This window comes from Phyllopteryx taeniolatus, chromosome 20 (genome assembly GCF_024500385.1).
Source record: "Phyllopteryx taeniolatus isolate TA_2022b chromosome 20, UOR_Ptae_1.2, whole genome shotgun sequence".
Classification (NCBI taxonomy): domain Eukaryota; kingdom Metazoa; phylum Chordata; class Actinopteri; order Syngnathiformes; family Syngnathidae; genus Phyllopteryx; species Phyllopteryx taeniolatus.
Window position 1 is genome coordinate 2,406,958 of NC_084521.1, and position 22,605 is coordinate 2,429,562.

At 46.4% G+C, this 22,605-nt stretch overlaps 1 protein-coding gene across 1 annotated transcript in view; it reads left to right on the forward strand.

The window, feature by feature from the left end:
- Positions 1-22,605, forward strand: part of LOC133469935 (cadherin-6-like) — a 61,977-nt gene that overhangs the window by 11,642 nt on the left and 27,730 nt on the right. The gene's annotated exons all lie outside the window — the stretch shown is intronic.

Genomic DNA, 22,605 nt, shown 5'->3' on the forward strand with positions numbered 1-22,605 from the left:
CGCTCTTCTGCCCGGGCCTCCTCCAGCGAGGCTCGGCTGCGTGCAGGTGCGACGCTCCGGTGCAGGTGGAGGCCTTTTTTTTTTTTGTTTGTTTCTTTGTTTGCTGGCGTCCAGCTCGGACATGGGAATAATACTTTTATAAACGAATGAAATGTACACCTAAGCTCTGAAAAGTGATGTTTGGGGTTGAGATTTGTATGCGTTTTTAAATAAATTGGCTTAAAGTTAAAGCAGTGGAAGTTGTAGGGGTCCAGTGTTGCTCTGAGGGCTTGTCATCCATGCTTCATGCAGTTCCAGGCTGGGCTGTTAAAATGCATTTTAGGATCAATTTGAGTTTGGGATGCTAGTCCAGCAAACACACACACATACACAAACACATGCACTAATGAGAACTGGACCAGGCAGGACACATGCTGGACTATCCTCAGCTCCTCCTTCTGGTGTGAACAAGTTCCCTGTTGTGGCGCTGGCGATGGCGAGCAGCCCGGTGAGAGGAAACGAGCGTCAGCGGGGAAGGCTCGCAGTGCAGGTTCCGCCGGTTTGATGCCTGCACATGAAAGCGGGCGCAGTGGAATCGGAGGCTGATCAAAGACGAGCGGGGAACACGGCAGGTGCTGAATATTTGAAGGGGCTGCAAATAGCACAGGCTCATATGGGCACGTTGGGTCCACTGTGTGTGTGTGTGTGTGTGTGAGCGAGAAGAAGTGATGTGACAAGCAGGGACTGGAAAACAAAGCGCCATCGGGGCCATTTGCATCGTTCGGAGCAGAGTTCAGATTCTAAAAGACACTCACTCACTTTTCATCTTTCTCATCTCACCGACTCAGCAGATTCCGTTTCAAAAGAAAACGTCTCCATCTGCCGGCCCCCCCAACCCCCGTCTCGGTCCCCCTGCAGGGTCGTGACGCCACCAGTCGGTGGCACGTCCCCGGCGGCGGCGCAGGGCTGACCGCTGACCCCGACTTGATGATGTTACGTGCGCTTCAGATGGGCCGCGTCGTTCGTGATGACGGCGGATGTTGTTTCCGCCGTGCCGCCGTTCAGTGGCCGGCATCTGCAGCTAATAACGTGAACAATCCCGGCGGCAGCCGCCGCCTGTCGCCGTGCCCCGTGGGAGCGGCCTCCCCCCACCCCATGTTTTCTGGAACGAGCGCCCGGAGGCTCTAATGGACGTACGCTGGCGACATTTGCAGACGAAAAGAGCCCCTCAGGCAGCGAGCTTGTTTGTCTGTTTGTTGGACTGCTTGGGTCACAGTCGAAAGTAGAACAAGAAAATTCCAGTCCGTTACTACTATTAGCTTAGGAAATGGCGCCCTCAATTTGATGGATGCTTAAGTGGTGTGGCCTTGGGCTAGAAACATTTAGCGAGATGCACTTGTTTTTTTGGGGATCCTTAAAAGATTGACCGTAATTTGACAAATGGTCAATCTGTTTTGATTTGCGCTAAGCTCAAAAAGGTCAAAGTTAAGAAATGCAGTCATCTTTATCGACCAATGTTGCTTTGGAAACATTTCGTTCCAAGAGTCACTTTAGGCTTGTGTGAGAAATTTCAAGCTAGCTTGATGTATGGGCTGTCAGAATTACGAAAAATGTAAGCAAAAAAAAACAACAAATGAAAAAAACAGTGCCACCATGTGACAGTTGTCTGAGAAAAATAGCAGTGCTGACACGTTTTCAGGATAGCACACTTGACACATTAGGGATGCTCGTTTTGGCCATTCCTGTGTTTTTACATGCGGTGGTTACTGAGGAGTCGTGTCGGGAAAAGATTTCGGAAGTACAAGATGAAACGTATTCCCGATGAGTAAGACATGTCAAGCTAGCTTGATTTATAGGGTATCAAAATAGCATTAGCGTGTGATGGATTGCTGAGGAAAATAGTAGCACAACCCAGCATGTGTTGTGTGAAAGATTCTATGCTAGCCTGACTTATGAGGTGTCAATTGTGTAACTTTGGAGCTAATAAACAAGAACAATCACAACATGACTGATTGCTGAGACAATCGTAACACATCTGAGCTGGGCTTGTCTAAGAAATGTCAAGCTAGCCTGACTTATGAAGTGTCAGTTGTGCAACTTGGAGCTAAAAAAAAAAAACATCAGCACTACCATGTGACAGATTGCTGGAAAAAAAAAAAAAAAAAGTTGTACATCTAAGTTGGACGTGTTCAAAATTTCAAGCTTCCTTGACTTGTGTGGTGTCAAAATGTTGTAACTTTGGAAAACAGTTAGTGTGTGACAGTTCGCTGAGAAAAGCAATAGCGCACCCGAGATGTTTGGCAAAGAATGCGTGTTTCTGCATTCAATTGTTAAGGAGGAGTAGTGTGGAAAGAAAAAAATATATTTTTTCAAACCGGCTTGTCTTGTTGGGTTTCAAAACTGCGTAACTTAGCAGCTGAAAAACACGGCCATCACGCGACAGGTTGTTCGCAATAGCACACCTAATAGCACCGATCTACGTTTTGCTAAAGTTGTGTGCTTCTATCCAAATTTTCAGGATGATTTTTCAAGCTCGGTTGACTTGTATGGCATCAAAATTGTGTCATTTAAAAAAAACAAACAACTGCAGCACCATGTGACACTCGGCTAAAATCGTCTTCTTGTCTTTCGACACTTGCACACTTGTGTCTTTGTGCGGTTGCCATCTTTGTTTGCTCTTGACTGGTCATCATGTGACCACAAGAACGTTTCCTCGCAGGCACGACTTGGCGGCCACGCCTCGCAAGCCACAACCCGGCCCCCCACCCGGTTGTTACCGCCCCCTTCTGTGCACAAAATCTCGGTTGGAAGACGTCTGTTTCCCGTTAGGCCCGCCATCGGCCCACTGTGAAGGTCGGTCCGACTCGGATGACTTTGCATTTGCCGCGTGAACGGCGAGGGCGGACTTCTCCGCAGGTTTCCACCGAGGGGATTTTGAGGCTGGATGGCGGCCAGGACGGCGGCTCAGCGCCGAGTCCGCCTAAATCCCAACGACCCCTCCTCCTCCTCTTCCTCCCCCCTAAAAAAAAAAAAAAAAAAGCCTCATTTGTCTCCCCATGTGGCAAAAAGATAAACATGCATGGATCCCACCATTCACACCTCGCTAAACAATGCCTCATTAGCTCTCCTGCTTTGTGCACCACTTATGCTCAAGTCCTAAATCTATTTCCAAAGCGGCTGGATGGAGATTGTGTGTGCGTGTTTGTGTGTACTCAGTGCTGGGTAAAGCTCGCAGGATTCAGCAGACGTCCTGCATTGAAAGTTTAAGAGGTCCACTTGAGCAAAATGTCTTCAAGTCGACATCTGGAACATAATTCAATGAGCGAAGATAATGTACTCTACGGTGCCATCAACTCACTGTACTATTACCCTGATTTTGATTTATTGTTGATTTCTATTAGAATCATTCTTGAATGTGTGTAAGAAAATAGTGAAAGTTATCGTAGTTGTGAAAATAAAGTGCCTTTGAGCAGGGTGTCCTAAAGTGGTAATTTAATGAGAGCAGTCATATTGCTTTAGATAAAAAGTTGTAATCTCACAAGAAAGAAATCACATTTATTTATTTTTCAATTATCCATCCATTTTCTGAGCCGCTTCTCCTCACTAGGGTCGCGGGCGTGCTGGAGCCTATCCCAGCTGTCATCGGGCAGGAGGCGGGGTACACCCTGAACTGGTTGCCAGCCAATCGCAGGGCACATACAAACAAACAACCATTCTCACTCACATTCACACCTACGGGCAATTTAGAGGTGTCAATGAACCTACCACACATGTTTTTGGGATGTGGGAGGAAACCGGAGTGCCCGGAGAAAACCCACGCAGGCACGGGGAGGACACGCAAACTCCACACAGGCGGGGCCGGGGATTGAACCCTGGTCCTCGGAACTGTGAGGCAGGCGCTCTAACCAGTCGTCCACCGTGCCGCATTTTTCAATTAAGAATCTAAAATCTATTTTTTTAAATTAAAAAAGTAATATCCTTACAAGAATGAAATTGTAATTTGTCAAGAATAAACTAGATTTTTTAAGAGCTTACTTTGTATGAGATAAAAATAAAAAAATTTTAGACATTACTTCATTCTTACAAAAGACATTTTCTTTTGTAAGAATGAAGTAATAATCTTAAGAGAATGATGTTTTTAAAAATTGATAAAAAGTCAAATGAAGTTGTTTTAAACCGTAATTTCACAAAGTCGTATTTTTTGGGGGACCAAGGTCATTATTTTTCAAGATAAATTGTAATCAGCGATGATAAAAAGGCTTATTTTATTGAGATGAAGTCATATTTTTTCCAAGATAAAAAAAATCTTGTTTTTAGAATGACCATAAGCTTAAGAGAGTGAGGTTAAAGTATTTTTTAGATAAAAAGTCAAATAAAGTTGTATTTTTATGAGGCAAAAAGTCATAATCTTCCGCTAAATGTATTTTACAAAGTAGTATTTATTTTATCTCCATATGGTTGTATTTTTCTTTTTTTAGATAAATAGTAATCTAATGAGAATAGCCATTTTTAAAAAGATAGTATTGAATTTCTTTTCCATCCAAAAAATTATTATTATTTTTTTTTTATGGTGTCGTAAGTCATATTTTATATATTTTTTTAAATTTCAAGATCAACTCAATTGACTTGAGTTGTTGTAGCCCAGGTTGAGTAAGACAAGCATACATGTGTAAAAGGTTGCGCTGGTTAAAGGACAGACATTTGTCAAAAGAGTAACAATGGGTCCAGATCTGGCCCTAGCGCCGTCTGTTGAGGGCCCCCAATGTACTGTGGAAGAAGTGAAGATGAGAAAAAAAAGTCCATCTTTACACAGTCAGCTGGCGCATGAGGATGAAATCACTTTGGATTTGTTCTTTTGGGTGGGAGGCGGGAAAGTGCTGCCAATGTTGAAGAAGCGTCTGCCAATACAGTCGCCCCAGCCCCCCCTTACCCCAAACCCCCAACACGCACGCACACACACACACACACACATTGGATAAGCGCCACAGCGTTTCTAATTATGAGTGTTAGTGTCCCAACTTCCACACTGACTGTCGGCCAGGCCGTTTGTCCTCTCAGGTGCAGAGGCGTGATGGCGTCAATAAACGCATCGGGGCAGACTTACCATTAAGCAAACACAGGCAGAAATTTCCAGTGGTCCCCAGACGTCTCATAAAAACTGATGGATCAAGTTTTCTTCAATTTGAAACAATTCTTGGTTTAGTCTTAACTTGTTCACTGCCACTGACGTATATATTCGTCAAGTATATTTCTCAACAAGTAGGTCTGGCAGAGGACCTCGCCCAGCTAGTCTGTGAAATTCAGGTTTGTGAGCCACTGTAATGATGAACAGATCCCTGTAGATGGCAGAGTCGCATCAGTTTGGATTTGTGATCAGCACAGCTTTTTAGTTCAAGATTAAGCGGTGAATCACGGCTTGTCACGTCGATTATGAGGGAGAGAAATGCCAAAACGTCGGACAAATTTACTCACCCCACGCTCGAACAGACTAGACTATCAACAGAGTATGTGTCATGTTAGTTAGTGTTAGAAAGTGTGAGTTGTGTAATTGTGAGAAAATGACAGTTCATGGAGTGAATGGCGAACGTTATGTAAAAGAAGCCACTGACTTTCAACTCCTGCCATGCGCTGAGTCAGCGTCACTTAGTTGTGTATCTGTAAATAGATGATTATTTTGCCATCAAAAGCCTTTTCTCAGTCTTATTTTTGCAATAATAAAGTAAAAAAAGATATGTCTTGGTGAAAAGAAGTAAAAGTCATTTTTTTGGGTGGATAATGTAGTAATCTTAGAGGAAGAAAGTTGATCTTGTTTAGCTGAAAAGTTTTTTAAAACATTTCAAGAAAAAAAGTCATGATCTTAAATTAATAACTAAATTAATTAATAAATGATTAAATTCAATATCTAACAAAAATAGTCATATTTTTCGAGAATCAAGTTGTAATCTTACAAGAATAAAGTCTTGTTTTTTCTAGATAAAAAGTTTTTTTTGTTTGTTTGTTTTTTTAAGGAAAACAAATGTATTTATTTGGAATTACTTTTTTGAGGGCAAATAAAAGTCTTCCAAAGATACGGGAAGGATTCTTTCCCAACGATCAGGAGAGTCTCTTCTCTTCCCGCAGAGGATGCCGAGCCATCAGTCTTTCTTCCGTTAGAGGTGAAATCGATTTTTTGACCCGGCAACGGCTTTTGGATTGGATTTAGAATGAAATCCCTCCATCCAATGCGTGCGTGTGTGTGTGTGTGTGTGGCTACGGGGAGGGTGGACGGTAATAATCTAGTAGTAGGAATCATGGATCCAGATCACTATCAAAATCTAATCACGTCTCGCATGGCTGCGGGCGCGTCTGCATGCGTCCGCTTCCTGTTAAGCGGCAGAGGTGACGACGGCACGCGCGCAAATCAACTCAAGCTAAATGACTTTCGCAAACTGTTCCAATTTGGGAAAGTCATTTAGCTTGAGTTAAACAGTTTGCTTCAGTAAAGTAGCATTAACACCACGAATATAGAGCAGCTTTTTTTTTTCTTACCCTTGAAAATGATTATTTAAAAAAATTTAAAAAAAACATCTATATGGACATTTGTAATATGAGCAACCTAGTTAGTGTTCCAAAAGAGTCAAGCAAGGGTTAAGGTTTTAAACAAGGATTTTGGTTTTGAATTTCAAGCCACAGGGTTTGGGTTTTAAATGAGAGCTGGGGTTTCAAATAAGATTTTTAGGACAGGGTTTTTGGTTTCAAATTAGGATTTTAAAACAGGAGACAGCTTTCAAACAAAGGTTAAGTGAGGATTATGGTTTCAAACAAAGGGGTTCGGGTTTCAAGGCTGGTTGAGGGTTTCAAGTTAGAGCTCCAAATTAGGGTTTCAAGCCAGGATTAGCGTTTCCAATCATGTTTTTGAGCCTGGGTTAAGGTTTTAATTAAGCGAGAGTTTTGGTTTCTAAAAACGAAACAAGTGGGCAGTGGCGGGGCAGTAGGGTTTCAAATTTGGTTTTTAAGCACGGTTTGTGTTTCAAATTAGGGGTTCCAAGTAGGGATCCAAATTACGGTTTCAAGACAGCAAAAGTGTCCCAAACAAGGCTTAGGGTTTCAAATTAGGGTTTTGAGCCAGGGTTAGGGTTTCAAAGTAGGGCTCGAGCCAGGATTTTGGAAGTTGGGGTTTTTAATGATGGTTTCAAATCCACATTTCAAGCCAGAGTTATCATAAAAAAAAAAAAAAAGTTATTTGTGCACTTGTACTTGCAGTGTAAATCCATTCTTTAACTCTCTTCTTCCCTGTTGTCCTTGCAGCGAGTTGGTGTGACTGTGTTCAGATCATGTCCACAGAACACCCCGCAACCCGCCCCTCCCCTTCTACCGGGTTGCTGTCGTTGCAAAGCCCCCGGGCTTAAGCAGGCCTGCAGCGAGCGGACCGGGGGTGGGGGGGGGGGCGGCGGGGGGGGGGGCTCTAACGGCCGTTTGGGGCCCGACCGCTTACCGTGACAGCCGCTTAATAAGCGGGCGGCGGACGGGAGGGCGCAGGGGGCTGACACGGAGGTTTTGGTTCGGAGGTGGTACCAAGGAGGGGGGGGGGGGGGGGTAATATTGACTGAGGGATGACAGCGGGCTAATAGGGGATCAGAGAGTCCACTATGAGCACAGCTGCACTGCAGAGCGGAGCAAGAGTCAGGTGACCAGGGGAGGAAGTCATTAGAACCGCACCACTGGAACACATGCTAATGAAAAAAAAATGTTTATCCAATGTAATATGCAGTAGACACCCTTCAACATTGCCTCGCGAAAGAAGCTGAGGGTAAAGGTGACGGACTGGCCGAGCATGTCTCCAGACCTAAACCCGATTGAGCATCTGTTGGGCATCCTTAAACGGGTGGTGGAGGAGCACCACATATTGAGGCCACGCAAAATTTGGGGCGCAATTTGGACATTTTCACTTTGGGGTGTACTCACTTTTGTTGCCAGCGATTTACATTCATGGATGTGTGTTGAGTCCTTTTGAGGGAGTACACTTATACAGAAAAAACAAAATCGTACAAGCTGTACACTGACTACTTTACACTGGAGCAAAGTGTCATTTTTCAGCGTTGCCTAATGAATGGATAGAATAGAATATTTACAAAAATGGGAGGGGTGTATCACTTTTATGAGGTGCTGTATATGTAGATATTCCAAGAATGCGCTTAACAAATACAGTGGACTCCCGTTATTCGCAGGGGAGGGGAACCGAGCCAGACCACCAATAGTGAAAATAATTAGCGCTCATTATAATTGCCATGAAATTATTTTTTGTTTTGTTTTGGGTTTTTTCAAATAAACTGTGTATTGGAAAAAATACTGCGAATAAGCAAGGCTGTCCCCATAAAATCTGTTCCTTGGTTATTGGGCTGGATGAATAGTTTGAACCATAAATGGAAAAACACCAAACTGTGATCCCTTTCAAATGCACTAAACAAGTGTAAGAAAAATAAAGCCCCCCCCCAAAAAAAAAAAAAAAAAAATATATATATATCGACAGAACGGTAGTCTAATGATGAAAACAAAATGCGTACTTTCAAACTTCTTCGAAAACTTTGAATTTCTAACGGCTACCATCCCGTTTCTGAAGCAACAAACTGCTCGGGCCAAAATGACCTCGTTGCTGCCCTCGTTGCCCCTAGAGAAACGCACTCATCCATCCGTCCATCTTTGATTCTGCAAATTTCACATGGTGGACAACGACTTGATGAATAATCAATAATCGATTCGTCAGGTCTGCTTCATCTTGTGAGATGCCACTTGCCTCGATTGCGTGCGTGTGTGTGTGTGTGGGTAAAAGCAATCTTGTGATGAAAACAAAAACATTTACCTGAAAATGCTCCCTGAATTTGGCTTAGCTCTTGTCAAACATCACATTTCTGCAGCTGCCCATTGAGGCTGCAGACTAATCGGGTTGATTTAAATTCCACATGACGGAAAAAAATTCTTAAAAGTTGATGAATCAACAATCGATTAGTCATGCCTGCCTGGTGCTGAGCAGTCACGATGCTTCGTGTGCGCTCGGCTGAAGGTCGTCTACTGAGCTGCCACTTAGTTTGTGTGCGATTTGCTTGTGCTCTCCAGCAGCCTTCAGGACGAATGATGGGCGTTATTGCAGATGACAGCAACACTGCGGCTCTTAAAAATAAAGCAGAAAGTCTCTTTCCTGCTTGGCTTCAGGATTGCGGTTGGGCGGGGGGGTGTTGGGAGACGGGGGGCGGAGGATTGGCTGTCTTGGTGCGCACACTTCTTCCCCGCGGGCCTGTCACCCCTCCTCCTGTGGATAATGGTCTCCTGTCTATTTCGTGAATGATATCTGGATTCCATTGTGTGCACAGAAAGCCTTTGTGACTTTCTTCTTATCATTTTTTTTGGGGGGGAAATGAACAGGCGGCACATCAACAAAGCTCCTATTTTTCTTCCAATCCCCCCCGAGTAAAAAAAAAAAAAAAAAAAAAAAAAAAAAAAAAGGCGTCATTTTGGGCTCCCTTGCCGCCATTACGACGCTTCACTGACAAGCCGGGAAATAAAATGGAAGGCGCTCCAAACAAACTACCTGTCGAACGGGAGCGTGGCGGGGTGTGCTCACAGGACACAATGCACACATCGCTGATAATAATAGCAAGCTACTGTACAACCCCGAGACCGGTGGGGGCGGCAAAAGCCGTCCGCTTGGAGGAAAGGTCATCTTCGGAGGCGCCGAGACGCATTGCTTTGACGACAATACGTGACAAATGGATGTTTGGGGGCTCGCGGGCCTCCAATTACGCTTTGAAAGCACAGTTGCGGGCGCGAAGAATGGGGCAGGTCCTTCCAGCGGATGCTCGCGGTGTAACGAAGCCCCACTCGACATCTAGGAGCTCCAGAGGTGTTCAACCTGTTTACTTGCTTACCCTTCCCACTGGATTGCTCTGGAAGTGTGAAACGTTACTACTTGATTTTGGGAAGAACGAGTGGTAATCCAGCCAAGTAGCGAGCTTCCAGTTTTGGGACGAAACAAGTGGGGCGCTTGGATGATGGTGTGGGGCAGCGACTGGACCGCAGATCAGAGCGATTGGATGGAAACCCAGAGGAGGATGTTCTCAGCAGCCAGTTCGGTAGACGCCACCGATCCTGCCCACTGGCTCGTTCAAGAAGTGTGAAAGAACTCACAGCGAGTGTTGACGCACCGTGACAAGCTTCCAGCTTGATGGAGAAACGCGGTCAGGGGGCGAGACGGTGAGCAGTACGGTGGTTGAATGACCAAAAATTAGAGCGTGTCTGTCAGACTGAAAACCAGAGGAAAACTGGACCGATAACACCGTGAAAGATGAGAAAAGTTCCATTCCATACAACGGACGCCTTCCCACTGACTTGCTGTGGAAGCGTGAAACCTTCCTGCTTGTTTTTTGCGAAGGACTCACAGAGAGTGAAACAAGGGCAGGGCTCGGAGGCAGCACTATGGCGTTGGATGGTGATGTGGGGCGGCGATTAGATCACAGATCAGAGTTTGGGGAATTACAACCAGAGACTCGACCGATGATGCCATTAAGGTCCGGAAAGGCGTTCCCATCTTAAAGGCGCCGCCCGGTACAGTGGACAACTCGACTGATGATGCCAGGGAGGCCCGGGAAGTGGGGCAGGTCCTGCCAGCGGAGCCTCGCGGTGCAATGAAGCCCCCTCGAGTTTCAGGAGCTCCGAGCTAGTTTGATCTCATGAAAGCAAACTCGGGTTCTTGTTTGCCAGAGGACAATCCCACTGTGTGCTCGGGCAATGCCGCCGCCGGACTTTCTTTGAAATGGAAAAATTGCATTAAACATTCCATTTGTATTCATTATAATTATAATCTCATTTGCATCACCGCTCCGAGGGGCATAGACATATAGAAATAGACCAAGGTGGGCCCGTTGCAGCGATAAGTCAACATGTCTGCCATATTGGATGTGGAAGATCTGCACAGTAAACTAATGCAAGTAAATGTACTAAACGACATAAACCGACAACCTACAAAGCGCACAAAGTTTATATCCTCTCATCCGTTCATTTATTTGGGAAATGGATGGAAAAATATTCGTTACTTTTAATCTGACAATTGTAAATGTTTTCTTCCTTTTGTGTTTTGGATATAGGCTACCCTGCCGTTGAAAAGTTCGGGGTCACTTCGAAACATCCTTATGTTTAAAAAATAATTTCAATGAATATAATATTAAATTATCGAGAAATAGAGTCTAGACATAGTATCAGAAATAATACCAACAACTGTCAGAGGAGTTTCGGGCAAATTAGTAGTTCAATTGGCGAGACTTCTTTGGAGGCGGCTTTCACAATGGCAATTCATAGTATTACGCGCCTACTGAACTTCATGGTATCAGTCAGAAAGTCAGCAATTCTGTTTGCCAAATGATGTCATAATGGGCAAATACAATCAAAAGTCATCATTCAGTCCTGACCTGGCCCGAACTGTAAAACGCTTGCTTCGTCTCCGAGCCGCAAATGAATGAGGCATCTTGGCCAATCGCTCCACTTCGACACATGCAATCGACATACGACTTGGCGTACAAGCCAGTGTCTAAATATGCTGCACCCGTGCGCCTAGCTGCAACGTTTCGAGGCAGCCACGATGTCGCTCCATGACACGTGGCGTCCGGACGTGATGCGCCTACGAGACTTTGCTCACTCTAATGCTAATTTGATTTAGCAGAGCTTTAATTCAATCAGGCGGCCTGGGAGCCTCTAAGTGGCTTTTAAGAGAGTCTGAGGGGGCTGGAGGGCCTTGATGGGGGAGCGAGTGGGGATTAGGTGACACCAGGGGTCAAAGGGGAGGCTAACAGCGGCAGGTGGTGCTTGACAAAGAAATGTGGCGGCGGTAACGATGCAAACGTTAACCGGCGCACAGCAGAGATTCCCCCCAATTAATGTGTTTGCCCCACAAAATTAAAAGGTTTAATATGTTATTTTCTTCATAGAATGACCATTTTACAGCAATAAACAAACGGTAACATCCGTATAGTTCAGCGACTGCCAATTGGGCTGTCTTCTGATACAACGTAGTAGCCCGTAGAGTGGATGCCATCCGGCAGGCTCCGAGCAGTTTATCCTGGGGACAGCAGTTGTGTGGTTGGATGATGGTGTTAGACCACAGATCAAAGTGAATCTGTCAGACTGAAAAACAAAAGAAGACTCTACAGATGATCAAGGCCCCAGAAGGAGGTTTTTGTTTTGAAGGAACCAGCTCGGACATCGGACGCCACCCGAGCAGGGCGCAACCCTTTTACGCTGCCCACTGTCTCACTCTGAAAGTGTGAAACCTCCCTTCTTGTTTTTGGGGAAGAACTCCCAGTGAGTGTTAATGTCAAGTGACGGCCACCGTATTGGAGTCAACAAACTCGCGTGTGGCTGTTTACTTCTTCCTCCCCACCAACCGTGCTGCCTCAAGAAGCTTCAGGGGGATTGTGTGTGTTGAGATGAGAAGAATGGGGGACGGGAGGGGCCGCGGACGGCAAGCACGCTGCTGCTTTTATTTACGGAAGCACGAGGAGGACAAGCGACTCAATTTATCCGGCGAGCTTGCCCGAGGAGCGAGGAACCTCGTAAATCAGCGGATGGGCCGAGGCGTGTCGTTGCGCGTGAGGCCGGCGCTGGTGGTTTTGTTGTGTTGGGAACATGTTGCTCCGACCCGGACCGTCTGACGAAAGCGGCATTGACAGAAAAGCTGACAGATGCTTCGGCAGCTTCCATTATTTATGAGCATGTTGCACAGGGGCCTCCTGCTCCTTCTTCTGTAGGTCCACTTTGTGTTGCATTTGGGGTGTGCATGTTTGTGTTTGTGTGGGTGGCTGAATGTGCGTCTTCTGTAATGTGGCAACTATTTTAGCTGTGATGAAGTTGGAAAGTTGAAGTTTTCTCACTGCCAGTGTGAGTCAACGGGTACGGCCTGTCTTAGTGGCGTGGGTGCCTTTAAAATGGGAACAGCTTCCTGGGTGGGCGGGTTTTCCCCATGTTTTTATTCTGACAGACAGCTGCCCCACATAGCCATCCAACCACTCTACCCCTCCCCCCCCCCCAACCACAACACCACCCTTCCACCCCCTTGTGCTTGTTTCTTCTTGGCTATTGATAAACAGTGTTCGCAATCATCCAGCCAAGTCTTTTATTTTGGAGTCTTATTTGATAGCCGGTGGGCGGGGGGGGGGGGGGGGCACATCCTAATGAAAGCGGACGAAATAAGAGTGATTGATTGGCGTATGGGCGAAGGAGAGGCGAGTCGGGCCTCTTCATAAGTGCCCCTTTGTTTTCTTTTTTTCACATCGAGGTTCCCAACAAAAAGCCCCGTCTTGTTTTCCCCTCAATGCTAGCTTTGGGAATGCAGATGCAAATGTGCCGCATGGAAGCGTCGCAAAGAGGAAGAGGGACCGCAGCGCGGCCGAACGACCTTTTCCCCCCACACCCCCAACCCCTCCCCTCCCCTCCGTCATCAGTATTCCGAAAGGGGAGCGGTCATCAAATCACGAGCGCTGCAATGCTTTTAAATGTCTGGCTGGGAATCATGTTTAAAACGTCCATTCCTCGCTGCAAATCGATTGCACGGATCCCCGCCCCCCAGCCCCCACGCTCTGCAATAAAACTGGTCACCTTTGCTGTAAAGAAGGCGAGCGTAAGTCTTTTACCAGCGCAAGAGGAAGCAAAAGAAACACACGCTGACCTCAAACATGACCAAGTGACGGCCGAGAGCAGTAAAATTCCAATATATCATTTTTCCAGTTGCTGAGCAAGATTAGCCGCTCAAAGTGATCCGGTGACATTGGCCGGCGAGGGGGACGCATTAATGCACTATTGATTGTTTATCTCGAATAACAGAATGCGGAGGAAGCCTGGCGGGGGCTGGGCGGGGCGCGCGGGCGGGCGGTAGGTTTGCGATAGATAATTCCGTCTTTTGACTGCCGATTGTCAATCGGGGCCAAAAGGAACGCGAGCTATCTCGCAACATTCCAGGTGTGAAATGGGAAATAGAAACCGGGCCGCAATGTGGCCGCTACGCGATAAGGACAAATAATTCAATCTCTCATCCGGCCCGGAAGCCAACTTCCTCGGAGCTCGCCAGTATGGTCGCTTGCAGTCGCCCTCAACTTTCATCCGGCTTGCGCTGGCTCGTTACTGGAGGTGTACCACAGACCTTGGTTTTAAGTTCCCGCTGGGTACTGGAAAGGAACAAAACACAAAATGGAAAAGTGCTTTTCTTCTTTTGTGTAAACAGGAGCAGATGTTTGATGTTTCAAATGAAACATTCCAAACGGAAAACTGCTAGCAGGAACATTCTCAAATGTTAATTCCAAGGTAGACGAGGTAATTTGTATAAAAACAAAATATACAACTTTCATCTTTTCTTTTTCGGAAAATGCATCAATAGTTAGTTAGTCTTCCTTTTATGAAATGAAGGATGTAGACAAGTGCAACAGTAGCAGTAACAAAGAGGCATTTGTTATTTTCTTGGTTCCGTCACATTTTAGGGCAAATTCCGACCACCAAAGCGTTTGCGTTCCAACCGTCCACATTGTGCTTGTCACATTCTAAATGCCCAGATCGCTATATGCCCCCCGTATGGTCACTTCCAGGTTCCCTGAACTCTCCCCTGGCAGAAGTGAACCGTGCGCCTCAGCGCAGCTCGGGCATCAAACGCTAACGCGGATCAATCGGGCTTCTTTGTTCATTAGTGGTCCGCTCCCGTGGGGATCAGCGATGTGGCGATAAAAGCAAAACAGCCCATCACAGGCCTCATTTGGCCGAGCAGGCGGCGCTCCCGGGGTGCGGGGGGGAAGGGGGTGTGTAACTCGCCGAAGTAAATAAAGGTGAGTCGCCGCCAAGGTCAAAAGGCATCGCAGCTGAGGAAGCACAAATAAAAAAATAATAATAATACAATGTGATGCCGCACAAGGTTTCATCCAAACACGCTGACGCCGTTTGTGCTACCTGGAGTACATTTTCAAGTGGATCACATGATTTATACAAGCCAATCAGCAATAACAACAAATAATAACAAAAGACCTTGTAAACCATACCACAGTGTTCCCCCGCTATATCGTGCGTCACCAATTGCGGATTCAGCACATTGCAGCTTTTTTTTCATATTCATTCGCGCATAATTCGCCACATCGCGTGATTTAAAAAAAAATAATAAAAAAATCCCTAAAATACATTACAAGGTATAAAATGTACATAGTGTAGAGTACTAATGTGCATAACTCTGGGTTTAAGAGTTTAAAAGGTGTTTTAGAATACAGATGAATCGAATATGGATGGCTGGGTGAATATGTAAATATTTGAAAAAAGTTCCCTGCAAAGAATTCATTCTAAAAAGCAAAAAGCGTGTTTATGCGTGGCGCACGTGCGTCGTGTGGCGGCTGGTGACAAACGACTTCCCAAACACCTGCTTGCCTCGGTGCCTGCGCGCAGTTTGGGACAAATTTGCTCCAATTTAAGAGGCGTAAAAAGGCGGCACGGGAGGTCGTTAATAACGCAAAAAACGGGCGCCGCCGACTGTCAGCGTATTGTTTTATGGAGGCGGCGGCGGCATAAAGGTCGTTACTCTCTGTCGAGGGGGAAACTATTTTCTGCGCGCGCTCGTTTTATCGCGGCCGTATTTTACAGCGGCTTTGTTTTAGCGCCACGTATTATTTAGCGTTGTGTGACAATTGTGTTGTCTTGCCATTGACCCTCTGCCAGTTAACGTGCGCTCCCATGAATACGCAAGCCCCCCGTTCGCTCCCTTTGCCTTCCCTTCCCTCTGGTAACCGTAGCGACCGACGTGGGAACAGAAGTCCACTTTGTGTGGGGTCAAAGTCCCCCCAACCCCCCGAGACGTCCGCTTCCTCCCAAGTGCAGCGTGATGTCATATGTATCGTCACAGATTGCAACAAAATCGTCCGAAAGAGTCCTGAAGACTCCCAGCCATTGACTTTTAAAGCTTGAAGTGTTTTTTCGTCGCGCCCATCAAGGCTGGCGGACGGATGACCCCAAAGGCCACAGCGGGCAAGCAGGAAGCCAGTAGAACACCCCCTCCCCTTTTTTTCTAACAACCCCGCCACCCTTCGTGTGGGAGCTGGCGGCGAACTCCAGAAAATAAAGCCCCCCAAACACGCCTTTGATCTAAACAGACGGCCTCTATTCATTCTTCAAGAATTTCAACCTAATAAACAGTACATAAAGGAAGTCGGCTGATGATTGGCTCAAAAGAACTGCAAAACGTGTTTTCTTTCATGTAGGGTAGTTGTAGTCTATCCCAGTGGGCGAGAGAAGTGGGGTACACCCAGCGGTCAGTACAACTATATTGAAGTGAAGGGAAGAGTTTCGTATAGTCAGGCCGTAGCCATTTCTAATAGAGAAAAAGCGCTTTGCCACCATCTTGTGGCATCTATACGTAATTACAAATCCCTCGCTCAAGAATTATTACCGGAATAGTGGGGCAACATCGAATTTAAGTCTTTTAAAACCATGTTGTTGTGCTGACATACATGATTTGGGGAAATATACTTCTTGAAACAATCTGTGTGCATGCGGGACATATCGGTGGAAATTGGAAGAAAAGGAAGCGGCGCCCGATCTCGCATTGAGTCCAGACACAAAATGAAGGGCGACCGGGGCAGCACTCTGCGGCTTCCGAAGTGGGCCACTCCATCGCGTCGGACTGACGGATGCGAGCGGAGAAAGGGAAGTAGGGGAAATTGGGGGCTCTCGTGGACTTGGCCCAGATTGTGTGATTTATTCCACTTATTTGCTATGCGGCGGCGAGAAGAGAGCGAGCGGAGTGAGGAGAGCGGCTCGGCGGCGGCGAACTCGTTCACCCGCTCGGCTGGCACGCGCCTGCGTGATCAGCTGGTGACTTAGACCAACGCAATATACATCAAGCGAATATTATCATGGGTAAATTTTAAGAAATAATAATTAAAAGGTTAAAAAAAAAAAAAAAAAAGCCAGTCTAGGTTTGATCCTTTTTTTACATGTAAAAAAAGTAAAATACTACTACTAATAATAATAATTAAAGCTGCCAAAAGGTGTTTTAGTCATTAGAAATGAGGCAACTTCTCCTAAAAGTGATTATTTTGCACCTTTTGATTGTATGTGTGCTTGTAGGAGTTGTCTTCAATTTTGACAACTTTTTTGTTTGTATGTGTGCTTGTAGGAGTTGTCTTCAATTTTGACAACTTTTTTGTTCATTTGTGCTTCTTTTTGGACCCTGATTTATGCTGTTGGACTTTTATGCTTCATATCATAAAGGGGGGGGGGGGGGGGGGGATATCAAGTGGGCATCGATGAGCCTTTATTTCTCCTCCTTTCCTTAATGAGGAGTTTTCTACGTCACATAAAACCCGAATGGTTGGCGTTGGTGTTTTGGAGACCAAGCGTCAGCGAGTCTAGACGGTGGTCCCGTTGATCAATATGTATCGATGAGGTTCATAGGGCGTTCTTCCCGTTTGCATAAGAAGAGGAGCTCGGATGAGTCTTGTTGTGATAAATGAGGAGTTTTATATTCAAAGCGACATTAACAAAAATGTGGAACAACCCTCTTTGCAGCATGGCCCCAGAACTATTTCCCCCCAATCCATCAATTTGGATGGAAATGTGAAAATGACTACAGTATAAGAATATCTGTATAATAATTCTCTATATGAAATACAGATCTTTTCCAAATGTGTTGACATTTAGAAATCGATGATTCATCCCTCAGTCATGTTTCAGACAAAACTTTGCAGGTACTCGTTTTTTTTTTTTTGCCGGTGTAGCTGTCGCGCCTTTGTCAAGACACCCTTTGACCTCTGAACAACCTGTTCCTTATGTGTGATCATTCTTAAGCTGTTTTTCCCCTTTTTCGAGATACCCCAGTTCTCTGGACTGTTTCAAGTTCCCTTTCTTGAACGTTGTTACACCGCGCCATTAAAAAAAATAATAATAATCTACATTTACGGCATGTACAGTTTCACAGATTCAAGATTTAACACACTGGTAAATCTCAAATCCGTTTTAGTCGACACGACTCAAATGTGACCGTGCCTTTATAGGACCTGTACAAAAGAATTCAATTTTTCAATATTTTCATTTCTGTGCATTTTGGGTGACTTTGGAAAAGTGATCAAATTTCAGGGTACATGAATGACATTGAAGGAACTATTGTTGCTGTCAAAACAGGTTGAATTATATGTAAGTGTTCCTTGCAGCTTGTAGCGTCGCCGGATTTGTCTGTGGCATCAGCGCCGCCTTGCCTTCCCTCGTCCCCGCAACACCCCCCCCCCCCCCCCCCCCCCCCCCGCGCCCACCGCCTCCATCCCGCTCGCTCGCCTACCTGGCTGACATTCTCCTCCCTCACTTTTAATTGCACCCCCGAGGCTGCGGCGAGGTTGCCTCGGCTCGCCGGGCGCCATAGGGTGCTTCGGCGTGTCGCTCACGTCGCTCGTTAGAGAAGAAATACAAATTCAGACGAAGGCCGGCGTGCGGGAGGGGGCGGGGGCGACTCCGATGTAAAATGCCACCCGCCTCGTCTGCGCGCATGTGAAAACCCATTAACGGCGCACGTCCAGGCCGTATTGATGAAGGCGTTTGTCTCCACGGTGGCTGCGACAGCATTCGATAAAACCAATAGCTACCTTTAATGGCTAATTGTTATGATTGTAAAAATGTTCCGTCGGGCGCCGTGGCGAACGTCCAATCATCGGGGTGCACGCTGGGAAAATTGGCAGCAGACACATTAATCTTGCTTACTAGCTAGCTTGAACGCTCAGGTCTTATTGCTCGGCGGCCCGCGACACGCACTTTAAAGCAATTTGCTATTTTCATTTTCATTTTTTTTTTTTTTTTTTACGCAATTAGGCGCCACATGCGAAGCCACCATGAGACAAAAAGGCCGCCAGTGTTTCTGCGAGGGGCGAGAAAATCAAAGGGCGCCCAGTGTAAACAGCGGCTCTTAACTGAGAGGATATGATTACGGTGTCATGTTCTATTACACACCTTTATTATGACGCCCGCGCTCCTCCAGGAAGCCGACACGGCAACTCGAGACCTGCGACGCCTTTCCAAAATAAGCGACAGACGACAGAGGAAGACGCTGACGCTTGCTTTTGCTTTTCCAGAAGGCCGTAAAACACTTTCCAATTGACTATAATAATAATCACTATTCATTTAAAGGCCTCTTTATGATCCGGCTGGGACTCTTTCTTCTTCTTCTTAATGCTATTAAGTGGAGATAAAAGCCAAAGAGGGGAAGTGGTGCGTTTACAAGAACGGCACATTTACACAGCTTTTATGCACGCAACACATTCTCTGCTTTTAGCGAGAGCATTTTTGCATCCGCAACACTTCCACCGTCCTCGGTTGTCATGGCGACACCGTCTGGATCGATGGCCGACACGATCGGTCTGCTCACGGACCGACGGCCACGCGTTCAAACATAGAACGAGACTGACTCTAAAGTGCTTCCAAGCACTTTGGGAAATTCCAACGCAACAGAGGACAAATATGTAAATATAAAAAAAGTCTACTCGGAAGACTTTCATATGCTCGTCCCAATAATTTTGTCCAAATTCCACATTTTCTTTACTGTTCAAGCCCGGTTGCTGTCTGAATACTTTTGTCCATCTCCCAAGTTTTCCCTTCCTGTGGCTGTCCCAATTCTTTTGGCCACTTCCACATTTCTTCCACTTCCTACGGTACGTGTCCCACTACTTTTATCCACATTTGATCTTTTCTTTCTTCACTTCATGTACTTTTGGTGTCCCAATACTTTTGTCCAAATGTCACATATTTGTCACTTTTCACTTTCTGCAGGTGTCCCAATATTTCCGTCCAAACTCCTCCTTTTCTTTTGCCATTTGCCCGCTGAAAGTGTCTGAAGTTATTTTGTCCAGTAGGGTCCAGATTCCCCCCCCCCCACTTTTCACTTCCTGCACGCGTCCCCATAGGTCCAAACTGCAAATTTCCATCACTTTTTGATGCCTTCAAGTGTCCCAATACTTTTGTCAATTTTCTCTCCCTAGTATTGTGTAAGGTTATTGGTTATTGACGAGAATGCTTCATTTAAAGCTTTGTGTATAAATGCGGTCGTCATAGCGTAAAAAGTGTGCGGTGCGACGTTCCGAGCGGAATGTTCCTTCCTTCCAGTCTGCCTCCATCTTCCTTTCTTCACCCTCGCCCAGGACAAATGTAGCGCGGCAGGCATTTTGTCGTCGCCACCGGGGCGACACGCGGCTCCGTAGCATTCCTAACCGGCTGTGACATTTTTATGTATTTATTTATTTTTATTTGACATGGCAAAAAAAAAAAGCTTTAGCCGACTTCTTCCCGGTCGCGGCGCCTCGTCAGGAGAATTACGGGGGCAGGGCGCGGCGCAATATGGCTTCCGGGCTTTGACAAATGCGGTCAAGGGGCGAGCGTTCCTCGGGGACGCGGCGGCGCTGGCCCTCCATACAGTGCAGGCATTAGCTTTTCCGCAGTGACATTATGGAGAAATCCACGGAAAAGGCCGACGCGTCACTGCTGGGCGACAGCGAGCAGAAAGCTTCGTGAGCCGCCCCCGGGGACGCGCTGGTATTTCCGAGCGAGCCGAGGCCTACAGCTAATCAATAGCGACCCGTCCCACATGCCCCGAGCAGACATCAATAAAGTCGCTTCATAAAGTCCGGCGTGCGGGAGCGCGGCTCAGAAACCGCGCCGTCATTTAGTGGATTTGGATAGCGAGCAGACTCGCTTTAATTGCTTTTACTGCGTTCCTGTAGACGCTTAAGCCCACAAGCCACAATTTACCTTCCTGTAAGCGTCCCAGTACTTTTGCACACATTGGCCCACATTTTCATCCAGTTTCATGTAGGCGTCCCAATATTTTTGCCCAAAGCCCTCGCTTTCTTTTGTCCACTTGGGTGTCAGCCACAGCCACCTCTTCCCAGGTCGAATTTGAATCCCAGGAGCCGCACCAGCTGCGAATGCGGCAATATCCGAGTCCTGTCCGCAAGGCCCGTGCCGGTAAAAGCCGGCTCGACTGTGCCTCTGATGTTTCCGTTTGCTGGGAAGGCAAGTGTGAAAGTTTATACCCGCCCGAGTCCCATTTGTTGTGTGTTTAACTCCCACGAGTGGTGGCTTTGATCCAAGAAACACTTTTGTCCACTTTTTGCTTTCTGTAGGTGACCCGATAGATTTGTCCAAATTGCACATTTTCTTCACTTTTTGATTGTCGTTGGTGTCCCATTGTGCTGTCGATTCATAAAGTCGAGCGTCCGGGAGTGCGGGAGGGAAACCGCTCGGTCATTTAGTGAAGTTGGATAGCGAGCGGAGCCAGAACGGCGGTCAGAGTCGGTCCCTCCACGGGGATTATTAAACCAACGTCTTACTTTCACCTTCCTCCATCAGCACCTCTGCTACCGACCCGAGCTCCTCTTCTTCCTGTTTTATTTTGGATTTTTTTCTCCATTCCCGCAGAGGACACATGCAAAGTGAGTGGCTTTCAGAGCCAAGCAGAGCCGTCATGCATATCAGCTTTGGCCTGTGCAAGCAAAGCAGGCGGCGGGGGGGGGGGGGTTAGAAAAAGGAGGGGGAGGACATGCTATAAAGTGCAATGCGGGGAGGGAAAAAAAGAGGCTTCAATTTGCCTCATAAGGGGAAATGAGGGCACGGTGGCCTGGTGGAGACAGTAATGGATGGCCCCACGTCCCCGCGTCCCCGCCGGACTGCTGACGCTGCTCTGACAGGACGTCCCCTGCACGCCACCTCCGAGAATTCATCCGCCGTCAAAAACTTCCTTCGACGCTCACTTTGGGAGTGCGCGGACAAACGATTAGAAGGACCTGAGCTGTCAGCGTCAAGACAATTCCAAGCCTTTCTGCGTTTCTCGCTACGGATTGAGTCTCTAAAGGTCCAAAAAGGATGCCGACCGAAATAAAGATTTATTAATTTTTAAGGACAATTCCTCTCGTTGTCCAATAACTCAAGATGCCTGGAAATGTACCCTGAACAGGACTTTACCATGATTTAATTCGGTGTCTATTCAAGACTTCACGCAAAATCAACGTCCTGCTGTCTTGTCCGATGTGAACATTGTGCGGGGGATCGAAGTCTTTCAGCTATTTCATCTTCCTTGACTTCTTCTGTGAACGAGCTTGGCTTCATCACGAGAACGTTTGGCCTTCGGAGATTGACCTGTTTTTCATCTCTGGTGTCCTGTTTGTTTTGAAGCCACAGGTTTTCACCGCGACGTACTTCTGGGTCGCCCGAGCTCCGATATCACCTCCAGTAAACAAAACCCCTAGAAGAGAACGTCATTTGACCGAGGCAGAGCGAATGAGAAAACGGTGAATGGCTTGAACAGAAGCCGTTGTGTTTTACTGAATTACTCAAAGGTAACCCAACCAAAACATTTTATTGATACCTGGAAGAAAATGCCTAACACTAACCCACTGATAAGAAGTTTTGTTCCCTTTAGAGGTAAACACTGCGATCTTATTTGCAGCATCCACTTGCTTTATCGTCCCCACCCACATGATTCCTTTCGATTTTTTTTTTTTTTTAAGCAAATCGGAAAAAAACCTAAACCTTTTGGGACATATTTTGCGGTGCAAGCTGAAACCCAACCAATTTTTGTCATGGTCATCGGCGCTCACTCAC